General features: G+C 40.9%; 1 protein-coding gene across 2 annotated transcripts in view; it reads right to left on the bottom strand.

Moving 5' to 3' along the window:
• LOC139135912 (plexin-A4-like) overlaps positions 1-22286 on the bottom strand; it is a 195948-nt gene extending 173662 nt beyond the window's left edge. Inside the window, exon 1 of one of the 2 annotated variants that reach the window (XM_070703688.1) lies at positions 22113-22286. The gene's annotated coding sequence lies outside the window, so the exon portion shown is untranslated. The remainder of the gene's footprint in view (positions 1-22112) is intronic. The other variant, XM_070703687.1, reaches the window with a different exon arrangement.
• Positions 22287-26694: the final 4408 nt, after the last annotated feature.

The raw sequence follows: 26694 nt of genomic DNA, 5'->3' as shown, positions 1-26694 counted from the left end.
GAAGTCTGGACACGTGACTATTTGCAATAGATTTCTATCCCATAGTAATCCCTGTCTACCAAAATTCGGATCTCTAGCCCTATTGGTTAGCCTAGAATTAGATATGCGCATAATTAATGAGGTCTGGTCACGTGACATATTTGCAATAGATTTCTATCCCATAGTAGTCCCTGTGCACCAAATTCGGATCTCTAGCCCTATTTGATAGCCTAGAATTAGATATGTGCATAATTAATGAGGTCTTGTCACGTGACATATTTGCAATAGATTTCTATCCCATAGTAGTCCCTGTGTACCAAAATTCGGATATCTAGCCCTATTGGTTAGCCTAGAATTAGATATGCGCATAATTAATGAGGTCTGGTCACGTGACATATTCGCAATAGATTTCTATCCCATAGTAGTCCCTGTGTACCAAAATTCGGATCTCTAGCCCTATTTGTTAGCCTAGAATTAGATATGTGCATAATTAATGAGGTCTGGTCACGTGACATATTTGCAATAGATTTCTATCCCATAGTAGTCCCTGTGTACCAAAATTCGGATCTCCAACCCTATTGGTTAGCCTAGAATTAGATATGCGCATAATTAATGAGGTCTGGTCATGTGACATATTCGCAATAGATTTCCATCCCATAGTAGTCCCTGTGTACCAAAATTCGGATCTCTAGCCCTATTGGTTAGCCTAGAATTAGATATGCACATAATTAATGAGGTCTGGTCATGTGACATATTTGCAATAGATTTCTATCCCATAGTAGTCAATGTCTACCAAAATTCGGATCTCTAGCCCTATTGGTTAGCCTAGAATTAGATATGCGCATAATTAATGAGGTCTGGTCACGTGACATATTTGCAATAGATTTCTATCCCATAGTAGTCCCTGTGTACCAAAATTCGGATCTCTAGCCCTATTGGTTAGCCTAGAATTAGATATGCGCATAATTAATGAGGTCAAGGTCACGTGACCTGACCCAAAATATTTCAGTGAACATTAACAGCCAATGATCGTCTATGTCGAAAAAGAACCAGACTCCTAGCTCTATTGGCTAGCCTGTAATGGGCATTTGTAAATCTATAGGGGAGGTCAAAGGTCACTGAAAAATGTGAAAAATAATACTTTAAAAATCTTCTTCTCAAAATCGGCTGGGCCTATGACCTTGAAATTTGGCATGAAGGAGCCTAGCCCTATGGTCTACAAAAATATCTGACAGAATTTTGATTGGTTTATTTTTATGCAAATTAAGCCAAGTTGAAAGTTTAATATGGCTGCCAGGTCATGTGACCCATTGTTATGGTCATGTGATCAAAAAATTACTTGTGAGGAGTTTTACCTATGTGCCAAATTTGAAGTCTCTAGGTGCAACAGTGTTCGCGTGGCAGTTGCATTTAGAGGACGGAAGAAGAAGAAGAAGAAAAAGAATAATAATAATAATAATAATAATAATAATAATAATAAATATAGCTGCAAGCAGCGATGACCGGGTTTCGACACAAGTGGCAGCATTAGAGCAAAAGAAAAATTAGATTGTGCGCATAATTAATGAAGTACAGGATGCAGTGTCATAAGGTCTCCCATCATACCACATATGAAGTCTGTAGCAATTGTGGTTACCAAGTTGTGGACATATAGGTATATTTAAGGTCAAAGGTCATCGAGGTGAGATGACATTGTGTCCAAAAAATTGTATTGCTAAGTTATCCCTATATACCAAAAATCAGACCTCTAGCTCTATTGGCTGGCTCAGAATTAGATATGCGCATAATTAATGAGGTACAGGATGTGATGTCATAAGGTCTCCCATCATACCAAATATGAAGGGTGCAGCACTTGTGGTTACTTAGTTATGGATATATGTGTATATTTGGGGTCAAAGGTCATCAGGGTCACATGACATTTTGTCAAAAAAATTGTATTGCTAAGTTATCCCTATATACCAAAAATCAGACCTCTAGCTCTATTGGCTGGCTCAGAATTAGATATGCACATAATTAATGAGGTACAGGATGTGATGTCATAAGGTCTCCCATCATACCAATATGAAGGGTTGTAGCACTTGAGGTTACTTAGTTATGGCCATATATGTATATTGAGGTCAAAGGTCATCGGGGTCACATGACATTTTCTCAAAAAAATTGTATTGCTAAGTTATCCCTATATACCAAAAATCAGACCTCTAGCTCTATTGGCTGGCTCAGAATTAGATATGTGCATAATTAATGAGGTACAGGATGTGTGTCATAAGGTGTCCCATCATACCAAATATGAAGGGTGTAGCATTAGTGATTACTGAGTTATGGACAAATATGTATATTTGAGGTCAAAGGTCACCAAGGTCACATGACATTTTGTCAAAAAAATTGTATTGCTAAGTTATCCCTATATACCAAACATAGGGCCAAAGTCCCTGAAGCTACTATAGACATGGATACATGACTGTATGAAATTATCTCACTAAGGTCATCCTAGGGACTTGTAAACCAAATATTAAAGCTGTCTGACCAGCGGTTTTGAAAAAACAAGCGACTCAACAGTTGACAGAGCTCTGCTGCGTTATGTAGAGAATAACCTTTTGTGACACATGTATTGATGAAGAAGGTGGATATCTTTGATAGCTCATTTCAGGATGGCCTCACCAAAAATGGAAAAAAAATTCCGTAAAAATACAGATTTGCATATTTCATCACAATTTTAACAAATCTAAGTTGGGTTATCCCTAGGGACCTGTATACCAAATAACAAAGCTGTCTGACCAGTGGTTATGAAGAAGGAGATTTTTTACCAAAAATGCCTTTTTTGGTGCTAATTTGCATATTTTCAACAATATCAAAAATTAATAAAAACAGTTTCTCAAAATCATATATTTTATCCACACAACAAATATCAAATCAGTAAGTACTTCAGTTATAAAGAGTCTTAAGCTGGTTATCTTTATCAGTATTTCCATCCTATTTACAAACCACATTTTAACTTTCAAATTAACATTGTAAGTAAGTTCTGTTGAATAAGTTGAGACTGTACGTACTCAGAGAATGCACACTGAAGAGACAAATGTTTGAAACTTAAGAAGTTCAAGGTCATCAAAAGCATTATAAGGAATCATGTAACACTTTCATTGCACTGTTTACACAGATTGCATAATTGCTATAAATAGCACATGAGGAATCTTACAGCCCAGTTTTACCATAAAAATCCTATCACTTTGACCACTCTTTTAATTGACCACTCTATTTTTTCCCTCAAAGAGTAATTTTATCTTATCCTTACCAAGTCAACCAAAAATGGAAATTAGAACTTTCTCTATCTCTATTTATTTGGCCACCCTATCATGACAAACTATTTTGAGCAATTTCTTTTAGATAACACACAGGGCACAATAAATGACGGTTCAGAATATGTAAAAGTTAGGATTCAGGAAAGTTGCCTTTACATGTTTTAATCCTCCAAGATGGTAGGCATTTCACTATGAACTGTCAAAAAAAGTTGAACTTTCTGATAATTCTACACTAAAATTATTTTGGCTTTGATGATTTCCCAATTAATTCAATTATTTAAAATCATATTAATTATTTTTTCAGGGTGAATTGATAGGGTTTATACAGTACAAGAATTACATACAATGTAAGTCAAATTTTGACCAAAAATGACAAAAAAATTCCTTAAAAATACACATTTGCATATTTCATCACAATTTGAACAAATCTAAGTTGGGTTATCCCTAGAGACCTGTATACCAAATAACAAAGCTGTCTGACCAGCGGTTATGAAGAAGAAGATTTTTAACCAAAAACACCTTTTTTGGCATTAATTTGCCTATTTTCAACAATATCAAAAAATTAAAAAAATAGCGTCAATGACACTGTAGCTCCCATCCTGGACTATTTAGTGTTTGTTCTCTGGTCAGATATTTGAACATGTGTGAAAGGGATAAAGTGCATGAAGTGAAAATACTTAAATGTAATGTACTGGAGACAGTGAAATATGTTTAATGTATTTATTCAGAACATAAAATGGAAAAAATACAGAATTAGAAATATCGAATACTGTGATACAACCATTAACTAAACAAGTCATTGACAATGACAGTCCCACTTGTAATAGGAGTATTAGTCTTGATGGGGCAGGGAATGTGGTCATTAAGAAGTATCACTGGAGTGTATATGTTGAGATCTATGGGCAAATAGGTCTATGTCGTTGTTCCCAATTTGAAAAACATGAGGCATGTCTAAGTTATGGTTCTAAATCGGGAAAAAAGATCAGACCTCTAGCAGTATTGGACAGCCAAGAAATACATATGCGCATAATAAATGAGGTACAAGATGTGACATCTTAAGGTCTAATATCCTATCAAAATTGGAGGGTATAGAACTTGTGGTTATTGAGATATGCATATATATGTATAATCAAGGTCAAAGGTCATTGAGGTTACATGACATTTTGAAAAAAAATTATATTGCTAATTAATCCCTATATGCCAAAAAATCAGACCTCTAGCTCTATTCACTTGCCCAGAATTAGATGTGTGCAAAATTAATGAGGTAAAGCGTGTGTTGTCATAAGGTCTCCCATCCTACTAAATACAAAGGACATAGCACTTGTGATTACTTATTTATTGACATAAACATATATTTTAGGTAAAAGGTCATCAAGGTCACATGACATTTAGTCAAAAAAATTCTCTCCTATAGTTTCCCTTTATACCAAAAATAGACATCCAGCTCTATTGGCTTGCTCAGAATGAGATATGTGCATAATTAATGAGCTACAATATGTGGCATCATAAGGTGTCCAATCATACCAGATATGAAGGGTGTAGCACTTGTGGTTACTGAGTTATGGACAAATATGTATATTTGAGGTCAAAGGTCACCGAGGTCACATTACATTTTGTCAAAAAAAATTCTCTCCTATAGTTATCCCTATATATCAAAAATCAGACCTCTGGCTCTATTGGCTTGCTCAAAATTAGATATGCACATAATTAATGAGGTACAATATGTGGCATCATAAGGTGTCCCATCATACCATACATGAAGGGTGTAGCACTTGTGGTTACTGAGTTATGGACAAATATGTATATTTGAGGTCAAAGGTCACCGAAGTCATGTCACATTTTGTCAAAAAAATTGTATTGCTAGGTTATCCCTATATACCAAATAAAGTTATCAAAACAAACCACCAATTGTATGAAACATGGGCCTAAAAAATACAGACAGACTGACATTCACAGACTGGCACAGAGTGATGACATTGACCCCAAGTGTGCCTAAGGCCCATGGAGAGTGATAAAGATATAACAAAAAGCTGAATGTAATGATAAAATAGTTAAGTATAGGCCTACAGACACTGAGGGTGAATATGTTACAGCAATTTGATTAGTTTCTTTTCGTTTTCTAATTCTGTGATAATTTTAAGACAATCAAACTGCAAGGCAGTTTAATATGTATTGACATACATGTTATCTTTTACAAGCACACAGCAAACTGTTCTTGATTTTTCATTTACAATATTTGACATAGACTGAAATACATAACATGCAACCAATATTTACATTTTGCCCATGCACCAGATACATGGAGAGATTTCAACATGCAATCATTAACTCAGAAACCCTATAGGGAAAAGTAACATTGTTTCTTCCAGAACAGCTGGTACATCCACATCTGGAGCAACTTACAAACTTAACCAATTACACAAGGATGATGACACAAGAGATAAAGTTAAACTGTGGTGAACTTGACTATTCCTTTCAAATCCTTACCTAACTTGATTGACATCTTAAACTAAAATACACTGCATGTTTAATGGCACACAAAAATACATCAGGGGTGTACCATTTGATAAAAGGGGGTTGTCTGGAAGATTGATGAGGAACATCTTTTTTATCCGATACACTGTACATTCTTTTTTTCCCACTATCTCACCTTTTCTTTTTGACAAACCTTCTGTGGCTGATTTTTTATTGACATTTGTTTGGATTTTTTCAAAATCTGCCAGGACCCCCCCCCCCCCCCCCCCCCCCCCCCCCCCCCTCCATCACTCTTTAACATTGAAAAAAAACTTTGAATATATTTGTTGGAAAACCAAACCTGCTGAAATCACCTCAGCTATGTTTTCTCATTATTTTTTACCGCATTTCAACACCAAATACAGTTTACCATTTCAAATGCTTACTGAATCACAACATTATCTTAAACATAGGGCCAATGTCCTGAAGCTACTATAGACATGGATACAAAATTAAGTATTTCCTGACTGTATGAAATCATCTCACTAAGGTCATCCTAGGGACCTGTTAACAAAATATTAAAGCTGTCTGACCAGCGGTTTTGAAAAAAACAAGCGACCCAATAGTCGACAGAGCTCTGCTGTGTTATGTAGAGAGCAACTTTTTGTGACATATGTATTGATGAAGATGGTTGAGATCTTTGATAGCTCATTTCAGGATGGCCTGACCTAAAATGGCAAAATTAGCTGCAAAAATACAAAATTGATGATTTCATCATAATTATGTATAAAAATTATACCAAATATCAAAGCTATTCACATGAGTAACTTTTGAGAAACAAATATTTTGACCAAAAACGGCAAAAATTGACCCAAAAATACAAAATTGAAGATTTCATCAAATTTCACTACATCACACTTGGAGAACCCCCAGGAACCTGTATACCAAATATCAAAGGCATCAGACAAGTAGTTTTTGAGAAACACATTTTTGACCAAAAATGTCAAAAATTGCACAAAAAATACAAAATTGCAGATTTCATCATATATTCTACAGGGAAAGACACTTATTTTTTAAGCTACTTGCCCTCGGGCAAGTAGGGGGTTTGGTTCACTTGCCCGAATTGGAAAACCACTTGCCCAGTATAATTTACGTGTTTGAAAAAAGCTAAAACATTTGGTTTTTCATTTCACGCACTTTATTTTGAAAATTATCATGTTATCATGAGAAAGTGTCAGACATTCTCATAGGGTTCTCCTCACACTTACTTCTAAGTGTGCTGGATGGCTCATTTATATTCAATTAATTATTAAAGCCCCACTAGCTGTATCTTTTAGCATTCTTTATGTGATTTTACTTCTGAACTAAAACAAGTTTTTGGGAATTTGCTCTTTGGGGGGCTGGAATACAAGTATTGTTAACTGCCCAGTGAGACTGCATGTGCAATTTTGAACAAGAAAAATAATAAATGTGTGCCCAAACGTAAAATGGCACCCCATGCAAATATAGCAAAACCAGTGTACACCGTGCATATATACATTTGAATATTCAGGGAAACAACAGAGTAGTCCGATGTAATGCATAGTGTTGAATGTTTTCAACTGGGACACATATGCTTTGTTTTCTTTGTAGTATGGTGGGAAATCAAAATAATGGTTAAAATGTAAATTTACTTGTCCAATTTTTCACTAAAGAATGTTTTGTAAAGCAGTAAAAGACTATATCCTGTAAATGGGTAGAATTTAAAGAAAACAACAGAACATAGGAAGCCTTTTTTAGGTCAACAAATTACAAGATTTACAGCAAGTGGGGCTTTCATATTCATAGAAAAAATTCTAACAGTTCATATGTTTGTATGTTTACTTTCTTGGGGCTTAATGTACAAATAATAACAGCCATTTCAATTGTACCTTCCAAGGTATTTTTGCAGTTAAAAGTTTTAACTTATCTATACAGAAAGAAAAAAATCTGTATCTATAAAGGAATGTTTTGAAGCTTCTGAAAAATAATGTACTTCTTTGTCATGTTTTTACTGCACTTATATCATACACCAGCCCTATTAAGTTTGGATTACCGTTGCACTATACCAGTATCCTTAAACCAACAACCTAAGGCGTCGATGTTTTTCAATGTATCTTGAAAGCTGAATTTCTCGATGTCAAACTCGCTCCAATTGCTTCTTGACAGTCATTTTAGAATGGGAAAATTCACAAACAGAGAGGTTGGTTGCCACGGACAAGTAACTGTTGGCGTATTGACCTGAAAATTAAGTCAGTGATCATTTAAAATTCAAATTCTGGACCCGTTGACACCAAATCTTAACTTGCTCATGACTTCATTGCATGTGGTCTTGCCACGAAGCCACTCACTGTCACTCGACAAGTTAACATTGAAGGGTACGTTTTAGGAAAAGTCCCATTTTCGAGGTGATTTTTCACCACTGGACTTTACTTTTACATTATTATAAACGTTCATACAAAGCACAAAAACTGCAATGTGTTTTTTACCGTGTCGACATATTGTGAGACACCGTAACCTCACAGTCAATGCAATGAACTTTGGTGAATGTACGCTCCACCAGCTGAACAGCTTTTTCATATGCAAAATCAGCGTACGGTAATTACCCGGTACCGGTGGTATTGTTTGAACTGCATTTTATTGAAAGCGATTATATGATTCTTTTCGTCAACTCTTCATGCAATTTTATGAAAAATCTTATGGAAATGTTCACAATGACATAATATGATTATTTTTTGTTGTTTAAGTCCGTGTTCCCTTACCAGAAAATCGCTCTCGTGAATTTGATTTCTAGGTATTATTTTTTTCACTTGTCCCGTCGGGCAAGTGGCATCGGAGGTTCACTTGCCCGAACGCGACTTTCACTTGCCCCGGGCAATCGGGCAACCCTTAGTGTCTTTCCCTGTTCTATATATCATATTTAGTTTATCTGTAGGACCTGTATACCAAATATCAAAGCTGTCAGACGAGCGGTTTTGATGAAATAAATTTTTGACCAAAAATGACAAAAAAATTCCTTAAAAATACAGATTTGCATATTTCATCACAATTGAACAAATCCAAATTGGGTTATCCCTAGGGACCTGTATACCAAATATCAAAGCTGTCAGACGAGCGGTTTTGATGAAATAAATTTTTGACCAAAAATGACAAAAAAAATTCCTTAAAAATACAGATTTGCATATTTCATCACAATTTGAACAAATCCAAGTTGGGTTATCCATAGGGACCTGTATACCAAATATCAAAGCTGTCTGACCAGCGGTTATGAAGAAGGAGATTTTTTACCAAAAACGCCTTTGTTGGCACTAATTTGTATATAGCTTGATTTTCACTCTTCCTTCAAGTTCAGCATCCGTTGATGGACTCTGACAGTTACCAGACACCAGGTACGTTGCAAGACATGTTTCAGAATACATGTTCTATGAACCTGACTCCAGCAAGCCAAAGAACATTGATAACAGAAATGGGACCTGACATTCCCATTGAGGTCCAACAGTGGGCATCGGACAATAAGATAACATCATATACATTGTCCAAACTAGCAGCAGCTGGCTTCACCGATCTACCATCATTCCAGCTAATAGAGAAGGAAGATGTTGTTGAAATGCAAGTTGAACTCTGTCTCAACGAAGATTCCTGCTTGCAGCAATCCGTAACATGAATCAGAATAGTGATCATATCCAGACAATGACAAAGGCCCAAGACCTCCTGAGCAACAACCAGCAGCCCGAGAGATGACACAGCAGCCAGACCAATGTCCTAGTGCTGAGGGGACCACAGCAACCAGTACACATACAACACCGAATGTCAGCTCCCTCAACAGTGACTCAAAATCCAAGATGGCCGCTTCCACAGCTTTGGGAGACTACATCAAACATCTGCAATCACTTCTGCCGTCCAACCAACCAACAACTGCAGCCGAAACACCACAAGACTCAGCACCATTACAAACAATCCTGAACACTTTACTTCTTCCGAACTCTCCAAATAACCAACCTCCACGTGCTTCTGTAAATCACGCAAGGGCTGATTTAGAGCCCCAGGTATACATGGACACCCACTTTAAAGGTGAGAAATATGATGATATTGTTGATATTTTGTCACCCAGTGACTTTGTCAAAGTAACGGACCAACAGGTTCTTAGTGTAGGGGATGATGGCCACACGGTTGTTGTTCAGTCAGGAAAAAAGAGACCTCCATTGGAATCTGTGACACCTACTCAATGGACAGCAGCAAATTTTGCAATCATGTATAAAAAAATGAAAAATGGTTCACTTCAAGGGGAAGATGTTTTCAATTACATAGCATACTCACGTAAGATCTGTAAATTGGCAAACCGGTATACATGGACGTCAGTCCTATTGTATGATCAGTTTTATCGCCAATATCAACAGGAGTACAAGTTTAGATGGGGTAGTGATATTCCGCATTTGTCAACCATTTCATTGATAGAAAAATTCCAAAGAGTTGATAAGCGCAACAATTACAGTAGGTTTACCAACAATGATGTAAAAACAACAAACCGTACACCAGCGCCAATTGATACTAAATCTGGGAGACCCATTTGTTTAGGTTTTAAAAAGGGTCATTGTAAATTTGGTCCTAATTGTAATTATGCACATGTTTGTTTGGTCGACACCTGTCGTAAACCTCACCCAAATCAGTCCATGAAACTACGAATGGCTCTGATTCAAAAAACTTCTAAAGTCGCAACCCTTAAACCTACCGGCCCCATCCCGCAATGAATTCGCTTTAAATTACTCTGCTTGGCAAACTGAGCTCAAACATGACCCAGATTCCAAATTTTGTTAGACGGGATTAAAAATGGCTTTCGCATTATCGATAAAGATACTCCCCTAAAACCAGCCCAATATGTCAGTCAAATTATAAGTCAGCTACTGGTGCAGCCAAACAACAAGTCGAGAAGCAGATCCTTGCTGAAATTGAAGAGGGTCACTATGTTATTTCTTCCCAAAACCAACAATTATCAGTGCCCTTGGGTCTATTCCCAAGCCAAATTCTGATGAAGTTAGGCTTATCCATGATTGTAGCCAACCACAGGGTAAGGCTGTGAATGATTATGCGTCCGACAATCACTTTAAATATCAGTCTCTGGATGATGCTGTGAAACTTATTTCCCCGGCAGTTTTCTTGCTAAGGTAGACCTCAAGTCAGCTTACCGCTCTGTGAAAATACACCCGTCCAATTATCAGGCCACAGGTCTTGAATGGCTCTTTGAAGGTGATGAACACCCAACATACCTTCATGATACACGGCTCCCATTTGGTGCAAAATTGTCACCTAGTATATTTCATAGATTGACCCAAAGTGTCCGACGAATGATGGCCAGGCGAGGTTTTAAGGCTATGGTTGTGTATCTCGATGATTTTCTTATTATCGCCCCTGACTATCATTCATGTTTGGTAGCTCTTAACACCCTTCTCAAATTGCTAAGACAGCTTGGTTTCCGTATAGCATGGAAAAAGGTTGAAGGCCCTACCCAACGATTAGTCTTTCTCGGTATTGAATTGATACTGTTCTGCTTACTTTACGCTTGCCAGCAAAAGCTTGCTGAATTGCATAATCTGCTTATTACTTTCTCCGCTAAAAAGCGGGCCAGCCGCCGCCAGCTAGAAACCCTAACAGGGAAGCTTGCCTGGGCATGCAGGGTAATCTATGGAGGTAGAACTTTCCTCGGCGTATCCTTAACCAGCTCAGTAACTTACGCCGCTCTTCTCACAAGCTAATTCTGTCTAAGGAATTTCAGTTAGATATTCAATGGTGGTTGCAATGTCTTCCTCTTTTTAATGGTAGTACTAAGTTCATTGATCCCCGTCCGGTGATGATGTTCACATTGATGCTTCTAATTTGGCCTCAGGTATGTATTACAGAGGTGATTGGCAGTACACCCTGTGGTCCTGTGACTGGCCATCAGCTGCCCCACTTCATATTAACCACAAAGAAGTCCTTTCTATCATTCTTGCTGCCAAACGATGGGCAAATGTTTGGCAAAAATTCCACAGTTCACATTTTTACTGATAGCACTGTCGCTATGGCCTGTATCAATAATGGTACATCATGTAACTCCACAGTAATGAATGCCTTACGTGAATTGTTTTGGCTTTCCGTTCGCTTCAACTTTAAGATCAAGGCAATTCATATCCCTGGCAAAGACAACAACATCCCAGATGCTATCTCTAGATTACATCAGCCAGGGCAAGTGTTACGTCTTCATAAGTTACTTCAAGCAAACACCCTTTACCAAATGCACCCAAATGAATTTCTCTCCTCCTTTCCTAATCACATGTCTTGTTCCGCTGCCTCTATCCTACTTTCCCAGATAGCCAACAAAAACAGTTGGAGAAAGAATTGGATGTTGAAGTGGCATTCTACAGAGGCCATACCTTTGCCTCATCAACAAAAACATCATATGCAGTTCCCGTCGAGCCTATATAGACTTTTGTCTCTCCTTTGGGTACAACCCTACACCTGTCGAGCCTAGTGTTTTATGTAGGTATGTTGCACATCTGGCCAGGCGCTTAACCCTTTCCTGCCAAGTCGGTGAAAATCCGCTTGAAATTCGGTGTAGCTAGAATCTGAGCAGCCACGGCCGTTATCCTGCCAAGGCGGTGGAAATCGGGCTACTTTTTGGTACCCCCTTTCCTGCCTAATCGACGGAACTACGTGTAGCAAACCCTTGCTCGCGCTAGGGGTCGTTCGAGGACAGGTTTGGGCGAGGAACGGCGTTTGCTCTCGAAATGGGTTCACAGAGAGTCCAACGACAGGGAAAGGTGCGGAAGCTACCCAGCCAGTCCCCCACCCGGTGGGGGACTGGTTTTTTGGGGGGGACGAGTAGCGTACTTGGCAGGTTAGCACGTTGACGTATTCTAGCGGAGTTTGGGTAACTTGGCTCTGAGGCACTACATCGATTGCGGCCGAAATTGACCGTCTCGGCAACGCTAATCTGTAAGGCAACCGCCTAAGACCGCCTCAGCTGGCGGTGCAATTTTTTGCCAATGGTGCGAGACGAAAATCACGGACTTGGTCCTGATTGACGGGAAGTGCGGACGGATTTGACGGACTCGGCTTGATTAGTCCCTGACATGGAACTGATCCGAACGGACTTGAGCGACATTTGTGAAGGGTAACCACCGCTTTTAACCGACTTGTTACCTTCTCGAAAAGACTACCCACTCAGATGTCGGACGTTGTCGGCTGCACTTGGCTCTAGACGTTCAAGCCGTGCAACGAAACACACCGCCTCAGCCTTGCCATTCACGAACATGGCCTCAAAATTTGATACCATTGTTCACCGACTTGGCGGCTGCGGTTAGGTGCGTGAACCGTTGTTCACCGACTTGTTACGCCTATGTTGTCCCTGTGAAGTTCGGCTAACGGCCGAGTCTAACGGGGAGTTGGCAGACCTGTGTTTGGTTTATACCGTAGTATGACCGACTCAGGTAGAGGTACCTGTCGGTATATTCCGAGTTTTACGCACTCGGGCGTCAATGACGGGTCGTCATCACCGCTGATGACGTAGACGTGCTGGCCACGTTATTTGAAGGAGCCATGTTTGCCCAACGGACGAGGCCGAGACAGCTGTTGACAATTTGGCATCCTTCATCTTTGACCGCCTTAGTTGGGTAAGCCGCTCGGCAGGCGACGGTTATGACCTAAACAAGCCGCTGAAGCACTGTTCGTTGCCGTACAAGAACGAGACGGCCAGTCCATTACTGCTTAATGGGCGATCTGTCGGGTTGGCTTGTCACCGACTTGGATGACAATACGCCCTGCGCAGGCGTACTTAGAAGGGACATGAGGTTAAAGATACGGGTTTCCCACCCGTACTAAACATGGGCTTGGGCCAACGTCCTTGGGTGGCAGGTGCGCATGCCACGTACCCAGCTGGACGGAATGTCAAGTTGAGATGCTAATGACATTGACTATGTTATGCTAAGTGCTCGAGGGATTTGCATCGCAAATGAGTATTATTAGCATATCAAATGGTGCGGACAGGCAATTTACATGACGGGTAGGAATGTCAGCGCCGGTTGGTGGACTGATTGCCGTAGGTCCATTATATAACAGGTGGATGCATATATAAACACCCCTGCGTCCAATCATGTCCAGGGCTTTGTTTCCCTGTGGCTTTAAAAGGGAGGGACCTGCTAGTCTGTCGACACTGTTCCAGACATGAGCTTGACGGACCGCAAAAGTTTTCTGAAGGCGAGCAGACGACTGAAGCTCAAAGATGCAGAGTCTCCGGGCGGTAGTGGTAGCGATCGCTGTGATGTCCCTAGTAAACGTTCTAAGAAGTCGGGCAAGAAACGCTCCCGTAAGGCGAAGCTATCTCCGGCTGAAAAACCCAGTGGTAAGCGTAAACGTAAGACCGATCGTTCTGCCGATGAGGAAGATGACGGGTCACCGGTTGCCAGTGGTTCTCACCCGGTGCTCCGGGAGAGACTACTTCACCTGCAGAGACTACATCTGCTCTTGTGGGAGATACTTCACCTGCACAGACTACGTCTGCTGCTGCTAGTGAGACAGTGAGTAACGAGACGGCTGATGCCATTGGTTCTCCCCCGGCTGCTCCGGGAGAGACACCACCTGTTGCGTGCACCATGAGCCCTCATCCTGCGTCAGGAGAGGTTCCTGTGCCCAGTGCGAAAGAGCTTGAGTCCTCGTCATCAGCAGAGGCTGCCCAGCCCGCTCCTGCCATAGTTCGTGTGCTGCGATGTCCCCGCCGAAAAAGATAGTGCGGAGGGCTCGTTATCAGGATAGCCCACCTGATTTTGAGCCAGATATGATCCTTGATGCCGCTACGGGCGAGTTCAGGCCCGACGCCCAGACGACGGTGATATCACCGCTGAGTCCGACTCGGAGGTTGACGAGGATGCGGCAGAGGACGATGACTTTTATGACAGGCAGTATGTAGGTGAGGCAAGCTCTGACGACGATGATGACGTTGCTGCTGTGTTGGCGGAGGACGACACCCCTCCTGTCTGGCGTATGTCGGAGACTACCGATGCTAATATATTTGAGGAGACCGATTTTGACCATGAGAGAGGACCGACTTTCACCTTGCCCAGCCACTCCCGTGAGCTCGATTACTTTTTAAGTTTATTCCAGCTACACTGATCAGATTGGCCAAGGACGAGACTAATAAATACGCCAAATTCCACCAGCGATATATCGCTAGGAAAATAGATAAATACTAGCGTAACGCTGACTACCGAGAGGTGCAGGCGTTCATTGGCGTCTTAGTCTGTATGGGTATCGACCGTAAATCATCAGTGGAGGATTATTGGTCTAGCGATCCTTTCTGAGAAACCAGGGTATTTCTACTGTGATTACCCGCAGTCGCTTTCAGCAGCTTATGCGATACTTTCATCTGGCAGACCCAGAGAACGATCCACGTCGTGATCCTGAGAGAGGCACGCCGCCGACGTCGGTGTCAGGAGGATCCCCTTTATAAAATCAATCCATGGATGGAGCCCATAGTTGACAGGTGCGTAAATAATTATAAGATGGGTAGAGAGATCTCCATCGACGAGGGCATGGTGCGATTTAAGGGCCGTTCTAAATTTAAGCAGAGATTACCGCATAAGCCTGATCGAGACGGTTTTTCAAGATATGGCAGCTGTGCGACTCCACCACTGCATACATCGCTAACTTTGCACCGTACCTAGGTGTGAAATTTCGGGATCGGACTGATGGGAGACGGCAGGAGCGAGGTGTGGTGAAAAGAATTACGATGGAGCTGGTCCAGCCATTCTGTGGATATAATCACAGCCTATTCTGTGATAGCCTGTTTGTGATAGCTGTTTAGCACGGTCGTTACTGCTAGAGAGCTGATGGAGACCGGGATCTACATGGTCGGGAGTTTTAACCGCCGTAATCGTCGCACCATGCCCCTCAATTAATTCCGCCGGGTAAGAGGAAGCGCCTTCCTCTGTCTGTTGGGGATATGAAAGCCACGACCAGAACGGACTCTCGTCTTAACATCACTGCTTATCAGGATAGTAACGCTCAGGTGCTGATCTTGAATACGGTCTATCCACCCTTGGAGTGCGTGCCAGTGGGGGAGGGAGACGAGCGGCGACAAGTGCCTCTGTCGCTGTATAATTATCACCGGTACATGGGAGGCGTCGACCGAGCCAACCAGAAGCGCAAGTACTTTCACACTGGGCGCAAGAACCACAGATGGTGGACATATCTGGCATGTTACCTGATTGATGTTGCCCTGGTAAATGCATATATATGCTTCAAGCATGTACACCCTGATAGTAAGCTGACCCATAAGATGTTTCATCTGCGTGTCGGGAAACAACTCATTGGCGGTTATTGTGGGCGATCGCAGCCCAGTGTGAGAGAGGTCAAGCCACCGTTTCTCTTGCCTCGTACATAAATCCACAAAATCAGCCGATGCACGTTGTCAGCCGTTTGGAGGGGCGGCAGAAATGCTGTAAAGTATGCAGCAGAGAGGGTAAGACCACTGCGAGCGGACGACTGTCTGAGACGTCCAAAGGAGTAGTCTGTGCGGGGTTCATCTTCACGAGGGCCAGGGTTCTGCCCACGCCGGACGGCGCTGGACGGCCCGTCCGGCACTCAGAATTTCCGTCAATAAAAGCTATTTAAACAATACCACTGATTGATTACCGTACGCTGACTTTGCATATGAAAAGCTGTTCAGCTGTTGAACGTACGTTCACAAGATCATCGCCCTAATGAACTAGACACGGTTTTCCTGTCACACAGTATCTCTGTACGATCGAAGAAGAAGAAAAACTGAAGTTTTTTTGCTTTGTATCAAGGTTTATAACACAACAAAAATGAAGTACGGAAGCGAAAATGAGCACAAAAAAACAGGACTTCTAACTAAAACGTACTCTTTAATGTTCAGTTCAAACTCAATGAGTGGCATTGTGGAAAGACTGCATGCAATGAAAGTCACGAGCAAGTTTGGTGTCAACGAATCCAGTGTTTGAATTATCAATGAACACTCACTTATTTTTCAGGTCAATAAGCCAAAAGTTACTTGTCCGTGGCAACAAGCCTCTCTGTTTGTGAATTTTCCCATTCTACAATAACTATCAAGAAGCAATTGAAGTGAATTTGACATCGAGAAATTCCACTTTCAAAACTATGGCCGATTAGCCAACCCCTAAGTTCTTGGTTTAAACTCTATAGAGTCTGCACATGAGCAGTAACAAGACCACCTAGGTAATTTGAAAAAACACTGGATGCTGGTACAGTGCAATGGTAATCCAAACTTCATAGTGGTGAGGGATGATATAAGCACAGGAAAATGATGACAAAAAAGTGGTACATTATTTTTCAGAAGCTTCAAAAGATTCCTTTACAACTACTAAAGATTGTTTTCTTTCTGTTTTGTTCAGTTAAAACTGAAAAAATACTTTGAAGGTACAGTGGAATTGGCCATTATTTGTATATCAAGCCCTAAGAATGTAAAAATACAAGCATATAAATGTTACAGTTTTTCATGAATATTAATGCTCATGAATATTAATGAGCCGTCCAGCACTCTTGGAACTCTGGGCAGAACCCTGCGAGGGCGAGTGTTTTGCGGCTTTTCATCATCGCATGATGCTACGAGGTAAGAGGAGCGTGGCGTGCAGACCTCTACTCACACAGCCTCGACGACACCCATCAGCAAGAGAACCCGACGTAAATAACGGACAGGGGACAGCTTCGCCTAACAGTGGCTTGACTGTATTCTTAACACGGACCATGATCACATTTTGAGCACGGTTGTGCCGTTTGTTTGTGCTTTACGATCCCGCTGATTGTAAATTGAAACACGGATTATTTTGTACAATCCCCCGATTGTAATCTTTGTAACACGGACCATGCACTCGGACGTCGAGACAGACTCTGAGATTTATTATTCGGCATAATGTAAATTATTCCCGAATAAAATACTATCTATGGATCGCATATTTTCGTTTTGTTTTGTTTTGTTTAGACGGATTATTTTGTACAATTCCCCCTATTATAATTTTTGAAACACGGATCTGCCACCCCGATTGTAATTTTTGAAACACGGACCATGCACTCGGACGTCGAGACAGACTCCGAGATTTATTGTTCGGCATAATGTAAATTATTCCCGAATAAATACTATCTATGATCGCATATTTTCGTTTGTTTTGTTTTTACCCCCACTTTCGTTTTTGGCAGATCCGTAAGGACGCTATAGTAATGGATGAACGTGCGTTGTATCACGTGGGAGGGGCACAGCCCAACGGAGGCTGTGCTCGTGCGACGTAGACGTTGTACCAACCATCTGTCGTTGGGGTTAGTGCATAGAGCAGTTGCACTGTCCAGAGCTAAGGTGGTACAAAACTGCACCTTAGTAACAACTGCACAACTAACCTGTTAGGAAACGGTAACACTAACGAGCTAAGTGTGCACTGAACTGGCCAAACTACGTACACGCCTTCCTTCAATGGCGGAGCTATGTCGTTGACACTACGTCAAAGCAGACTGCACTGTGCGACTCTTCCAAGTCGTTCAAAGTACGTGGCCAAGTGACACAACCCAGGGGAAACAGGACAGGTTTGAGGGTGCTCGCCGCACCCATAGCACTAACCCCTGGGTCTTCTACTAACCCACGAGAGAGGTGACGTTTCCCCGGTGTGGCCGTGCGTGCCGGCGAACGAGCTTTACCTTCCGCAAAAGTAAGCTAGAAAAGGGCATAAAAGTGCACGTCCCCCGGGGCAAACAACGCCCGTGACCTCGTCATTTTCTGGACACAACCTCATCAGCGGTTGCCCCTCTATACGGACATGCAAAAATTTTTGAAGTCTAACACGTATATGGTCGGTAATCGTACCCCGAAAATGCGGTATTTTCCCGCCAAATGCCTGGCAGGAAAGCGTGCAGGAGAGCCTATCTTCTGTAGACACGGAAAAGGGGCCGGTTTTGACCGACTTGGCAGGATAACGGACAGGGGCGCTCGGCAGGAAAAGGGTTAAAGGTAACTTCAATTCGCCAGTATCTCAATATTGTACGTCTTATTCATGTTGAAGGTGGTTTCCCTAATCCACTTGCTGATAACTTACTTTTATCTTCCTTGCTTAAAGGGGTTGCAAGAGTAAAAGGGACGTCGGTCTGCCGTAAGCTTCCCATTACTCCAGATCTCCTATTAGGAATTAGGTCTCAGCTCAATTTCATGGTTACAGATGATTTAGTTTTCTGGGCTATTTGTTTGGTTTTGTTTCTTTGGTTTGCTCAGGAAGTCGAATGTTTTACCCCCCTCCCTCAGTCTCTTCGATCCTTCAAAGCATCTAACCAGAGGTGATTTTCTAACCTTCCCCTGGGGATTAGGGATTGTCATCAGATGGTCCAAAACTATTCTTCAGACTAAAGATAGGGAGCTTGTCCTCCCCCTTCCAGCCATTCCTAACCACCCACTCTGTCCAGTCACTGCCGTGCTCTCTGCTTTTCTCTGCACCCCTGCCCCCCTCTCAGGTCCGGCTTTTCTCATTCCCCTTCTCGACCTGTCTTGCCATCTTTCTTCTCTTAGCGTCTGCTGTCACTTCTGTCACCTCTTGTGCATAATATAGGCCACTATTCATGCATCAGTTTCCGCCGAGGAGGGGCATCATGGGCCCTTCAATGTGGGACCCCCCAGAGCTGATTTAGTTGTTGGGTGACTGGAAAAGCGATTCCTTCAGAAAGTACCTGCACCCATCCCTCACGCTCCGGTTGCAAACGCTCCGGTTGCAAACTATGGGTCATTTGCTGCTCAGTTGCCTACTACATAGCTACTCCCTACTATCACAAGTGTCTTGGGTCTTGGGGACTTTAGTCCTTAGGTTAGTGTTTTAGTTTGGTCACGTGTGTTTCCCATAGCCAGCAAGCTTTGTTTACTTATGTTAATCAGCTAGTCAGCCAGCAGCACCTGTCAAGGGGGAATCACATGATCTGTAGATTTGTAGAAATATCTGTTGTATAGTATTGTAATAAATACCCCCTACTGATCCAAGACACTTGTTTATGTTTTTCTATGAGCGACCCCCTTGCTTTCTATTTCAACTATGCCTACCATGCGTAACCAGAATTTGAGGCATAGTTAATTTTTAACGTGTTTCAAATTCTAGTGTAGCTCCTCCAGGGGTCACTTGTTTATTCTTCAGAACATGTATGCTTACATAACTTTCATTACTAGCCAATCAGAGGCTAGATCAACCAGTCAGTCTAAAGGTCACATTTGCTTGCATAATTTATTGATATCTTTTGTTCTTTTCAGACAGTGTTTTTGCTAAGGTATGGGAACATTGGTAAATGATTGGGAACCCCGGTAACATTTCTACTGCCCCCTGATCTGATTGCATTGATATTCCGAGGGGAACCCCGGTAAAATGACTGGGGAACCCCGTAACATTTACCGGTGTACCGGCCTTAATAAAAACACTGTCAGAGAACCATAAATGTCACATTAACATAGATTACCTGTACTAGCCAATTAGAGACACATTCATAAAGGTCACATTTGCCTGTATATTCTATTGGTGTATGATGTTTATTTCAGAGAACCATGTAATGTCACATTTACATAGATTATATCTTCCTTAGCCTATCACAGAGTAAATCAACCAAACATTGTTATAGGTCACATTTGCCTTAAACAAATGACTAGTGTATTTAAGCGGGAGTTTTGAATTACATACATGTAGTCAATCAGCTATTACATGCAGCAACAGAAGATTGTTCTAGCAAGCAGCAGTAGCAGCCAGCTTTAATACCCACCCACCCACCACTTATTTACTGCTTCAGACAATATTGTTACCTCTTGTTTACTAAGGAGATTTGCGACTTATTGAGTTTATTTGATTTTGTGTTTTTGTTTAGATTTTCCCCTATTTGTTGGGAAAAATAAGAGTAGCTTCACTGCATTGTAACTTCTAGGGGGTTTGTTTTCTTTGTTGTAGACTTTAGTCCTTAGGTTAGTGTTTTAGTTTGGTCACGTGTGTTTCCCCATAGCCAGCAAGCTTTGTTTACTTATGTTAATCAGCTAGTCAGCCAGCAGCACCTGTCAAGGGGGAATCACGTGACCTGTAGATTTGTAGAAATATCTGTTGTATAGTATTGTAATAAATACCCCCTACTGATCCAAGACACTTGTTTATGTGTTTTTCTATGAGCGACCCCCTTGCTTTCTATTCTCAACTATGCCTACCATGCGTAACCAGAATTTGAAATCATAACCAGCCCATTAAAAAGGCAGAAATCCCAACCAAAAAACACAGCTATGGACCCACAGCTATTATAAGACTAGACTAGCTCAGAGAGAACTGTTTTCCATGACCCCATTAGATTGTGTACTTTTTGACATTTTGATGTTTTGGTTTGGTTTTTTTTTCGTCATCTCGTGAAAAAATAATACTATGTGTAAAGGTCTACATGACAATGATAATTACCCAATCTCGTTCAATGGATCGGTGTAATATAACCCTAGGTTCTGTTTCATTTATCTGGCATGCACCAGATTTGTGGTTCTCACCATGTTTTCACAGTCACTTCCCTACACACTCTCTGGAGGGCGTTGTTCATTGGTAGCGTGATTTGTGATTCACCGGGAAGCAATCTACCCAAAGCAACCACAACAATCTACACTGAACAAAGACTCCAACGCTATACTTTTGACTGAATGGGTCTATTTGTTTGCCTGAATTTTGAGTCGGTAACGCTCAATCAGTCGTAAAAAAAATTGAACATTCTGTCCACGGCATTGATGTTTTTTATGTACATATATTACAAGTCGTTGCAGCAGTAACACTGTACTCGTACCGCAATGGCTCGTTTGCCGAATCTGGTTTTGCCGTCCAACCTACACATCAACCCCCAGCTTCTGTTTTACATGCATGACAGTAAAACCTCTGTGTTTACAACTACACTTTGGGACGGAGAAGGAATAGCACTTCTTCCGTTTCGTTGGCTATTTGTAAGGTCTTACATACCTCCTTCCATGTAGCAACGATTCACTCTGGCACTGACTACCCGGAAACTGGAGTGTCATGATCATGTCACGTATCTCAATTGAGTGCGCGATTTCAGGAAGTATCACACTTAAATTTCACAACTTCGTAAGACGTTTCTAACTTCGGGGTAGCATAGTAACATAATTCCACCAATAACTGAACACGGCAAGCTATCTAGGTAGTTTCATAAAAATCTGATAAAGTATACAACACAAAATTTGCTAAAATGGCAAGGTCACAGGCTCGCCGATTGACCATTCCTGTACGACCACAGATAACAACAGAGTGAGAACACTGTCTTCGGAAATGTTTAGTATGAGCCAAAATGAACATTCAATAGCTGACAGTTACTCACCTAAATCAAAGGAGAGTTAATCCAGGTGTATTAATAGCTACCGAAGAAAGTTCAAGCTAAACAGAGTTGGTCTTCATCGGCTATACAGTCCAGAGTCAGGTGCCCGTCGCGTTGTCGACTGCCACTGCACACGGAAGTAAACTTTATAAAAGCTTCAGGCTTGTCTTACCCTTTACCTTCAAACTTCGCAGTAACCCACAATGCACCTGTTTGGACAGCGCAAGCCATTCGGCGGCTGGCGGCTTCGATCATTTTGTTGTGACATTTCTTCTCATCGATTAAAAGTGGTGAGTAAACGGCGTGGCTATTCACAAGAGCTTCTGTCCGAGAAAGGTCCCTGAAAAGACAAATTTGCGTCTGTCGACGCGCATTGTATATACGAGCCGGGACGTGGTCGTGACAAGCTATATTGCCTGCCTTATGCAGACTTACCTTGGACAGGGTGCTCAAGCTCATTGTTTGTTTGTTGTCTTTTTGTGTGCGTGTATATTTGTTTATTCTTTACTTTAATATGAAATAAAGAATCAATTGACTGTTTTTGTTTGTTGCTCGCTCGCTCACCTTTTTGCTTACAAGAATATTTTAAAAATGGTACTTTGTCTCATACAACCCCTTCCTTTGCTGAGAACGTATTTAATTTCTGTTTCCATCACTGACTCTTGCTAAGCACACATTCTGTTCAAAAATATGCATTCAGATGTGTTTGGGGGAAGACATTGAATTGTTGACTGACTTTCTCAGCCTGAATTTATTGCTTTCATTGATAGCAGTATGAAGTTGACGGACATTGATAGGGGAAATAGCATGGCTAGGACCTATTTATGCTGTAGGCCTAATAAGTGTCGTGACAAACAATAACAGTATTATGTGTACAAATAGAAGCCAAACTTTAGATGAAGGTAAACATAAATTTTTCCCTTTAAAATTTGAATAGCCACTGACAAGTTTATTTCAAGTTCTTGTAATTATTTATTGTAATGCGATCTCTGTTTTATCTAATGAATATAAGCCTTGCATATTAGTGATCATTTGTTCGGTTACAAGTCTTCTTTCAAAAATCAAACATCAAATGAGAAACTACATGTCAATAGGATATTATTGATGTTGCCTGTGACACGCAAGCGGAGGTCACTTTTTTGCGCATGAAAATTAGGGAGAATTGCTATTTTTAAATACTGAAGGCTCATTATTTTTCGTGCTGCGTCATTTTGATAAACGCCAGACCCCATGTAAAATTTCTGTCCGGTACGTCCCCGAGATGTTGACATCAATGGAAGGGCAGATAAGTGTTTCTTCATTGCATCAATCTGATTAAAATCAGATGTAGAGTACGCCGACGTCTGTACTTTCGAGGTATTCTCTTGCTGTCGCCTCTCACTACAACAGACTGATTAAATCGTTAACTGTCAAACAGGTGATTAGTGTATTGTTGAAGGCAAATGGCCGGCTAAATAGCCAACATGACAGAGAAAGCCGGGACACAGCCCGTAGGCGACAATTATTACAGCTATATAGTGTCACCTGATTTCCCATGCAGTCACGTGAATCATAAAAGGTGTTCTTGTCGGAGAAACAATGTGCAGTCGGCTGTCATGTCAACTTCTGTTCGTATAGCGAAATGGCTGTACAATAAATGCCGAGAATTACCTGACAGTGTATTATCGGCCAGATTTAATATATGTCAGTCAAATACAGTTACTGGCCAATGTAATACTATTGAGGGTGGATGTTTTATTTATTTGGGTTTAGACTTTTCGCTGATCTTTCGTGTCACAATTAATTAGCCATTTCAGAGGTCTGGACTAGCCTCGGCTTTAACACTGTACCCAAGGTACGTTGGCTATCGACGTAAATTAAAACATGTCTGTCATAATGTACATAGTCAATTTTTAGTGTTTCAGCTATGTTGACGCATAAGTGAAATACAATCGCACAGGTGCAGTTACGACGACCCACCCTTTCTCTCTCTCTCTAACAGTAAAATTATGACCTGCCGAAACACAAGGTCACTCGAGAAGCCAGTAGTGGTCTTTATAAACGGTTCTGTTTTTCTGTTTTAAGGCATGACACGATGCTATTGAATTTCCCCGTTACACATAAAACATAAAAAGTCGAGCAACAATATCCTAAAATGTTTCCGCATTTTATTGAGTTAGAACATTTGTCATTGACAGATTTATGCTTGCTGTCGAATTTTCATAAATATTTGAGTTTACAGCGTCATAACTATGAATACAAGCAAGCCTTTATCGAGTATTTTTAAATAACACACTGTACAGTAATATTATGGTGAAAGCTGAAATATTCACAACTGTCGTTAATTTGACAAGTACGTTGCAAGTTTTTGCGTGATATGATTGTCAGTCGATGAAGTGAAATATGTTTATATTCGAACTTGTTCGTTAGATATCCTGCTTGTTCAGAATAGTGAATACTTTAATAGTGAAAGTTTTCTGCGGAAATCTGTCAATAATTGTGAAAGTAATATTCGCCTCTGTAGAAGAGAGCGGAAGGTTTTATTCAAGAAAGTCTTTCTCTTACGCGGCTCTCTCTCTATGATGCATTGTAACCAAGCTACAGGTCGATGTCACAAAATAATGTAGGATAAAAGCAATGAAAAGAGAGTCCAATAATCGACAGGAAATTCACTGAGGAGACTCCCTATTAAAAAGCGTTATCCGACTGGCTATATATTCCACCGAATATTCAGGGTATTTACATTTTACTATTGATATTTATATGATGGAATAAAATTACCATTAAATAACATAGCATGCTAATAAAAGTATTGAAAAAAAACTGAGCGTTCCCCAAACTGTCCCCGAGATGCGTTTATATTCCACCTTAACGAATGCTACATTCCTATGTTCACGGCATTCACGAAAAGCATGGCCGTATCATAGTAACCATTTGCAGTATTTGTTTTCTACTTGGTCGCTATGAAAAATAACTTCAAACAGTACTCGATCCCAAATGACTGTGTAAGTCCAGGGAGCATGTTTTCTATATAAAATTCCGAGACTCATCACCCCCCCCCCCAACTGAGTTAAACAGTTAAAGAAGACAAAATCAGATAAAACAAAATGAATACAATAACGACCACCATATTTAAAATCATAGTAAGATTTATGTTTGCTTGTTCGTGTGTTTGTTTTCTGTTCTGGGTTTTCCGTCTTGTTTTTCCTTCTTGATAGTACCTTTGTATTGACCAAATGGTTTATTTGCCATGGCCTTGTAAGTGTGCATAGTAAGCTTAGACTTTAATAACTGAACATCCGCATTGCGTCAGGTCAGTGCTACATTATGCCTCAATCTCGGTGTCTTGGGGAACATGAAGTCTACATCATACATGTAAGTCAGACCGGTTCGGACGAAATACCATAGCCTACATAGAAATAGTATTCAGAGTCTTTATACCCGTGATTTGAGGCTGTAATGTGTGATCCCCAAGAGACCGTTTGAAGCAAGGTGGAGTTCCAAATCACAATGGCTAGATGGTATAGACTTGAAATACAGAAGTTAAGCCTGAGCTTAGTTTCTGGTTTTAATTAAAATATAGTTTGTGGAATCGGTGAACTGGTTTCATAGGAAGGGGAAGGGGTGTGATGACAATAACACAAGGGATACATCAGATATTTAGTGAAGTGTTTTATGTGATCTTTTCTGTTGTCTCTTAAAAATGATAACCTCTCTTTCTGAACTATCGACGATATATTTGAACAACACTTCCCTGCATGACCTTCCCTGATGACATCCTTGTCCCTGAAAGGTTGACTGAAATCCTATACTGTGCCAACGAATAGACGGCAGACGTAAAAATCTGTCAGACCGTCACGATTCAGGGGGTTTTGCGAATATTTACATTCGATATCAATAATCTTAGCACAGAAATATTTGCTGTGAGGTTGATCCAGCGATTTACATCGTTATATAACCACAGCAAAACTAGAACGCACGATCTACCATGCATACGCATATTTTATATGTAGAGACATGTAATAGCTTGTTGTGAAACGAAGGATTCGGAAAGCATTGAGTGTTCAACTTATCATCACAACTTTTAACAGAAAAATGGACGCCTGTACTGAGTATTCGACAGTTTGTTGGGCCATCTTTGAGTAATAATTTCTACAAGTTTTGAATGTAAAACTACTTGAAAGGCGTAATGATGCATAGAAACTGTTTTATGGGACGTGAAGGTGAAAATTACATGAGAGATGTCATCACTGAACTGTATTCATCGTCACGTGACTCAGTCTCTCATCTGCTATAACGTTTTCCTGCCTGGAAGTCCTGTATTGCACTGATATGAACAGAGTGGCATCTTTCATTGTGCCACGAGTATTCTCGTCCACCTTGGGATCATGTTTGCCAAGGCATTCACTGGTCATGGTGAAACGTGACGCATTCTCGCCGCGACTGAAACATAGATTTACCCATTGCATACTTCATATTCATATTCATATCCGCATGATTCAGATACAACGTTTAAAAAGTTGAGTTCTGTTTTTATGTGTTGGCGGGGAAACTGAGAGGTAAAAACTGAGCAGTGTATTTAACATATATGGTAAGCTAAAGTAAA

This window comes from Ptychodera flava, chromosome 6 (genome assembly GCF_041260155.1).
Source record: "Ptychodera flava strain L36383 chromosome 6, AS_Pfla_20210202, whole genome shotgun sequence".
NCBI lineage: Eukaryota > Metazoa > Hemichordata > Enteropneusta > Ptychoderidae > Ptychodera > Ptychodera flava.
The sequence above is the reverse complement of the archived record's forward strand: the minus strand, read 5'-3'. Positions and strand labels throughout refer to the sequence as shown.